Source organism: Vulpes vulpes, chromosome 13 (assembly GCF_048418805.1).
Source record: "Vulpes vulpes isolate BD-2025 chromosome 13, VulVul3, whole genome shotgun sequence".
In the NCBI taxonomy this organism is placed as follows: Eukaryota; Metazoa; Chordata; class Mammalia; order Carnivora; family Canidae; genus Vulpes; species Vulpes vulpes.
Genome location: NC_132792.1, coordinates 17376886 through 17384227, shown reverse-complemented (window position 1 = coordinate 17384227; position 7342 = coordinate 17376886). Strand labels below are relative to the sequence as shown.

At 40.5% G+C, this 7342-nt stretch overlaps 1 pseudogene; it reads left to right on the top strand.

Moving 5' to 3' along the window:
• The first annotated feature begins 298 nt into the window (after nucleotides 1-298).
• On the top strand, nucleotides 299-2786 carry LOC112916017 (peroxisome biogenesis factor 2-like; annotated as a pseudogene).
• Nucleotides 2787-7342: the final 4556 nt, after the last annotated feature.

Sequence of the window (7342 nt, the reverse complement as noted above, 5' to 3'; positions counted from 1 at the left end):
TTATTCTGCTAGGGGATCATGTCCGTTTCCTGTATTTAGCATCACTAACTGTGGAAAATCTGATTGCCCTCCTCCCCCAAAACAAAAGCAACGACTAACCACAACATAGTTTCTTTAAATTAAGCCTATCCCTTCTCCTAAAAGAAACTCAAAGAATATTCTCTCTGAGCAAAATGCTGATGTTGGGGTAGAGCTGATATCTTCTTGAGATGATATTCTGTGCCTTTTGTTGGGGGATCTTGAGCAAGATTGCAAACAGCAGCATCATTAATCATACAAGTTGTTCCCATCTGCAAAAATGTCAATGAATTACATTCCTCAGACCACAAGTGAGAATGGCTGTCTCTGGTATTATATATTGTGAAGAGTTCTAAATTAGTGTGAAACTACCTACTTTCAGTAATCTGTGACAGTGGAAGAAAGTAATGGGACATTTAATTGAAAATAGCAGACAATATCCGGATCTTTGGTAATTGCTTTTGGAATGTATTATATGATTTGGACAGGGGAAATTTCCATTTCCTAATTATTTTCTTTGGCTTGTATAAAAATGAGTTTGCATCTGTTTGGCTCTCCTATGAGAAAAAAAGGAGTAACTGGCCCAGATGCAGTGGTTAGCAAGGAAAAAATGTCCAACGTTAAAATGTTGGGCTATGTATGCAAATATAATTAGTAACTAACCTGTTCTATCTTACCATCACTTTCCCCAAGGTATTTCATTACTTATATTTGGTGTTTGCCCAGTACTTATGAATGCATTAGAACCACTAGCTAATTTTTTGTGTTATTTTGCTGAACACCTTAATCAGTACCATTACTCTATATAAGCAAATGAAAACATCTTGTATTCAAATAGATCCTAATACATCTGAAAAAGTTTGTTCTCTTAGAGTAAAGTTTCTCTAGATCTTGCTAGCAGAATTTCCTTAGTAGACATTTTCTTGCTTAGCATTCAAAGCTGATGGTCTTCTCCAAGCCTTGAAGAATTAGGATTTCTACATTACTGTAGACGTTGAAAGTTTACTTTTTTCAATAATGTATTTGTAACAGCAAGTGCTGGATGTGTGATTACATGTGCGTGTTTAAATTACGTATTTACAGGCGTGCATATAAGATAAGATACATACACAGAAGCTATATTAAATACATTACATATTGTACACATAGTGTATATACATGATTGCGTACATGTTCTATGTGGCCTCATTTGAATTTCTAATTTATTACTTATTTATTATTTTACTGATAAAAGTGTTTTCCACTGAAAAATTGTACTTTGAACATGAAGATTAAAAAAAAAGTCTCTCGAGAAGGCCTGGATGGGCTCACTCTGTTAAGCGTCTGACTTGATTTCAGCTCAGGTCAAGATCTCCAGGTTGTAGCTGGGTAATCCCAGTTCTGCTCAGAGAAGCTGAGCTTCCCGGAGAATGTTTCAGAGAAAGTTAGGTGGGCCGGGAGCGTTCTGCAGACTCGTCAGAGACCTTCAGAGAAGACAAGGCTTGCAGAGAAGAGAACACAAAGAGGACAGACAGAGCGCTAAGAATAAGTCAGTTGGATGCTCTTGAACTCAACAAGGCCCTGGAGCAGCTGGCTTGGGCCCAGTTTACTCAGTGCTTTCACGGGTTTAAGCCAGGACTGTTAGTGCACTTTGAACCACAGGTGAAAGCGCTCCTGTGGCTTTTCTTGTGGCGATTCACCATCTACTCTAAAAATGCCACCGTGGGACAGTCCGTTTTGAATATTCAGTACAAAAGTGATTTTTCCCCGAAGCTGAGATACCAGCGGCCGAGTAAGAATCAGAAGCAGTGGTATGCTGTGTGTACGATTGGCCGGACGTGGCTGGAAGAGCGCTGCTATGACCTATGTCCAAACCGTCACTTGGTGTCGTTTGGAAAGCCAGGCAGTGTGTGAACATCAGGGATGGACTTCTGAAATTAGGCGGGCTGATTAATTTCCTGATTTTCCTTCAGAGGGGCAAGTTTGCGACTTTGACAGAACGTCTCCTAGGCATTCGTTCTGTATTTTGCAAGCCCCAAAACGTAGGTGAGGTTGGCTTTGAGTATATGAATAGGGAACTTCTCTGGCGTGGTTTTGCAGAGTTTCAGATTTTTCTCCTACCACTTATCAATATCCAGAAGTTGAAAGCTAAGTTATCTTCATGGTGTATTCCTCTTACCAGTGCTCCTACCAGTGACAATGCACTAGCCACAAGCGGCAAAGAGTGTTCTCTGTGTGCAGAGTGGCCCACCATGCCTCACACCATAGGATGTGAGCATATCTTCTGCTACTACTGTGTTAAGAGTAGTTTCTTATTTGACACGTACTTTACTTGCCCTAAGTGTGGCACAGAGGTACAGAGTCTGCAGCCACTGAAATCAGGAATCGAGATGTCAGAAGTGAATGCTCTTTAGAAACTAAGATTGTTTCCTCTGAGGAAAACTGCATTATGTTCAAATCCTTAATACTAATCATCCTGAGCGTACTGTTCAGGTGTCTTTTATGAGGGGATGTGCTGCTCAGCCACCGTCTTCTGTTCCTTTCCAAATATGACTAAGCTCTAATCATTAGGAAGCACGTGATTCTGAATCTAGTATGTAAACAATAATGTGTTATTTTTTTCTTTAAATCGTTGCATTCAATTTTTAATGTTGAGACTAATGGACAGTTGTTATTGGACTACCAAAAATGACCTTTCATTTTGCTACTTCCTAGAAAGAGGTTAGATTCTAAAGCGATTTTGGAGACCCTGGGATGAATGTGTATTTAATTGCAGAGATGGCATTATAGCATCAATCTGACAATGATAAGACCCTCTTGTTTTGAGCCTTGACATCTAGCTCACCCATTGTAATTTTAAGCTTTTCCCTAAAACCTGTTTTCGAGGGGTTCGGTTGGCTTCGTCCTCGGGCAACATGATGGCCACCAGAAGCTCCACACTGACATTCCACCAGCTTCCTGATCCTGCTGGAATGAGAGCTTCTTACATAATAGCTCCAGCGAAGTCCAGGAGCTCACTGTCATTGGTCTGCTTGCGATTACGCATTTGTGAACCAGGACAGAAAAGTTCTACTCTGATTACTAGCTGTGTACCACGTGGACCCATAGTAGGAGAGCAGACAGTTCACCACAGGAAACCCGGGTGCCATTATAATAGTGGGTGTTTGGCAGCTCAAAACAATAGATCCTTACTAGACTCTACATCTGCCTTTTTTATATCAAAAGTCCATATGCAGTCTTTAATTTTACCCATGATCTGGGGTGATAAGGACATAGGTAACTGAATGGTTGACTTAGATTGCAGATTTAAAAGGATTAAATAAATAAACATTGTGTTATGAAAACAAAATCTCCAGGTAATAAATAAATAAATAAATAAATAAATAAATAAATAAATAAAAATAAAAGATCTCCAGGTTGTAAGATCGAGCCCCATATCAGGCTCCTTGCTGGATGTAGAGCCTGCTTAAGATTCTCTCTCTCTTTCCCTCTCTCTCTCTTTTCCCCTAAACCTCTCTTTAAACATAAATAAATAAATAAATAAATAAATAAATAAATAAATAAATAAAATAAGTCTATTGAGCTATATTGACTGGGAATTCATGAAGGCAAAATTCAAAAATTAATTTGCTAGATTCTACCAAATAACCATGATTTACCAAGTTTTAATATGTGGGAATCTGTGAATAGTTGTTTATAATTTTCAATTTTACCTGGATGTTTGGTAGAGTTCTGTTAGAAACATTGCGGTGAATGTCGCACACACGTACATTTAGTAGAAACATCTTTCAAGCTGTTTTGGGAATGTGCAATAACGTGGCAAGAGGAAAAATACAAATTGAGCAAAATAAAACTTAAAAAAAAAGGTATCTATTGCTATGGCCACAATAATCAAGAGGTGAATTTTATGTTCAGATTTGCTAAGCACGTCTTTTCTGTCCTATCTTATGTGATGTTCAGAACAATAAAAGAAGTAAAGTTAAGCCAAAAGAAGTAAAGTTAAGCCAAACTTTCACTTTGAGTGCTCACTATGGGCTCCACTTTGGTGAGCTTATGTCTTGGACTGTGAACTTCACAAGTGTTTCTCGGCTTTTTCTCACCCAACCCCTTAGGTGAGAGAAGATGGCTAGAGCCATTTGAGTTGGAAGTGTCCTCTTGTCAGGTCAGTGAGGCTCTGATAATATGCTGGTATTTGGGCTCCAGTTAACCAGTTTCCCATGAGGGCAGGCTTTGTTCAGAATTACTGAGAGCTCTGGGGCATTTCAAATGGTTCCTTTCCCCCTCTCATTGCCAGAAGCTGGAGTGGATTGAGCTCCAGGAGGTAAATTCCAGAGAGTCTTCAGAGGCTTCCTTATGGTTGGTTCCTCCTGGAGGAACTTAGCTTTCAGAGTTGTCTGCTCTGGGTTTCCAGCAATTCATCGATTACAGTTCTCGAGGCCGCTGGCAGTACCGGTTCCCAGTGCTTTCTGCTTGTCAATCTCTGCTGTGACTCCCTGCGCTCACCTCCGGGGCAGTGGGTTTCCTTGGTGTCCTCCCCTCTCCTACAGATCCAAGGAGAGTTGTTGATTTTTCAGTCTGTTTAAATTTCTTTATTGGTTAGGCTGGAGTGGTGACTTCCAACATCCTTACATGCGGAACTGAAAACTGGAAGTGCTCATCTCCATTGTACAAATGAGAACTTAGTCTGAAAGATAGTAAGTGATGCCCGAGTCACATGTAGCATAAGCTTTAGAAATGGCCGGTTCTCTGCCCTGACCAGAGCTAAGGGTGAGTTGACTTTCCATCATGCAACCGACTCAGAAATAAATTTGTGTGGCATGTGTGTAACATGTGTCATGTTTCTTTCACAACCATCTTAGGTAACCTTGGGCAAAGTTACTTGACCTTTGTTTGCCTCTTTCCTTCATCTGTAAAATGGGAATGATAACATTTCTTATAGGATTAATATACATATAGAATCGGTGGAGAGGGGCACCTGAGTGGCTTGGTGGTTGAGCGTCTGCCTTTGGCTTAGGTCATGTTCCTGGGGTCCTGCGATCAAGTCCCTCATGGCACTCCCCACAGGGAACCTACTTCTTCCTCTGCCTATGTCTCTGCCTCTCTCTCTCTGAGTCTCTCATGAATAAATAAATAAAATCTTAAAAAAAAATCTGTGGGAGAGTCCACAGCACAAATTTAGAGCTCAATTAATGCTACTATTAGGAGGAGGCAGAGGAGTAATTTTAACCTTGACTCTGTCCTTTCTCTTTGCCCTGTTCTGGCTATCACTAGTCCCCACATTTCCTTCTCTCACAACTCTCTGTGGATTTTATCTTTGCTCATTGGTGCAGTTCTTTTTCCTGTTGCAGGAAATGCAAACGTTGCAGTATTTTCCACTGGAGTAATCTCCCGAACCAAAGGAGAATTCTTGTGTGTTGGATTGAACTACCATAACCAATGATCTTCTTTAGGTCTAAATGGCTTGTTTTTGAAACATAACCCCAGGTTCCTGAACAGATGTTGTTTTCTTCTGAGAATAAACTCGGGTCAGACATTTTGTCATTAATGCTCAATATCTATAAATGCAACCAGGGGAGCTGCCCATGCAGACTTCTTACCAGTGTTGTTAGGAATTGCCATAGAATCTTACTGCAGAATCTGACCAATGACAAGCATAGAGGCATTTTCCTGTCATTTTCTGATGGTCTTGGCTTAATTACTGTATTACTGTTTCAAGGCCTGCCTTTAACTATTTAGAACTAATTTAACAGTCCCACATGAATAGCTAAAGTCTCATCACAGAAATTCCTTTGTCATATCCCCAAGGAATGTGGTTTTGCCTTTTATATATTTAAAAAAAAAACATTTTCTGCGAGACAATGATAGGTTTTTGTTTTGTTTTTTGTGTCTTGTGGTCTTTTTTTTAGACCTAGAGAGAAATACTGAGGCCTCTTTTCCATAGAATAGTTTTGAGTGAATGAGCCACGAATACTTTGCATTAAGTTATGGTTCTTAACATCAATAAAAGGTTATGGGACAAAAGAAAATTAAGGAAGACAAAATCAAGGGGAAATTAAGAACAGAAAGGTGTGATGGCAAGAACTGGGGCAGAAGATTACATAATATAAAATGAGGACAATACAGGTGATGGGTTCAGCAATGAAAATCATCTTGGCTGTACATCTGCAAAGGAATCTAATACACTCCAGCAGCAAAGCCATGAAAATCTAGGCTTCTGGGGTGGCGGGGAAGTGGAGGGAGGAAGGAAGTATTTAATTTTATAAGAATGGAACTAATCAGAGAGTAATATTTTATTGGCATTAAAGGGAAAGAAGCCCCTGGATTACACCTGGAAATTGTTATCTTTTGTCCATAGTGTGGGGTCTACAAATCCCTGTATATCTTACAGTGGGAGACAGAGAACAATTCCAGGGTATTGGCAGAGAATTGCAACAGGCCATTTTGCTAAAGCATACAGAACATTTAGCAAAAGTTATAGAACCAGAGACTATAATGTCTCTGACATCTCAAATTTGCGCAATTGTAAACAGAGGGGCTCGGAATAACTTGTGGTTAGATATGAATTCTTTGGGAGGCAGACATAATACAATCTGTTCCCACCAGATTGGGACTTGCTGATTCATTCATTTATTCAATCAGCAGATGTGTATTGGGACCTGCAATATGCCAGCTACTGCGCTAGGATCTATAGAGTCCTTGGCTGCGTGGGGAGAATTCAGGAACTCAGATTTGGTCTCTGGACCTCACATAATGGCATAAATTTGACTCCTCAACACTCAAGGGTAAGAAATGCCACTTGTGTTTATTTTCCAAATCCAGTAGGATCAATTCAGGCAATCTCACTTTTGTGGCCCAGCCTGCCCAGCAGGAAAAAAAATCTTCAGATTTGGGAGGTCTTTTCCCACTCCAGGGTTAGGAAAATATTCCAGGGGCTCTTCTCAGTGCAGAAGACTTGGGAAGGACACCCTTGAGTTTAGTCCCGTCTCAGGTCATGAGGTGTCTTGAGGGTGATTACTTTCAGATAAACCCGGGCTGTGGCTCTTACTGGTCCATGCTCTAACATCCTTGAGCTGCCACAAAAGAGGGCATGTCATTTTGGGGCTGGGAGTGTCAGGGGAGAGGGCATCTGCCCTTTGTGAAATAACCCCCAAACTGCTTTCTCCATCTTTTATCCCAGGGAAAGCCACCTGGCTCTTCTTAATTCTCAATGTCTGGTTTTGGGGTTAATTTTTCTTTTTGAGAAAATAATAGCTCTGTGTGCCAGACAGTAGAATCTCATGTGCAGGAATGAAGGTGAGACTGAGCTGACCCCATGGGATGCCAATCGCCTAAGTCAGGCTGTCAG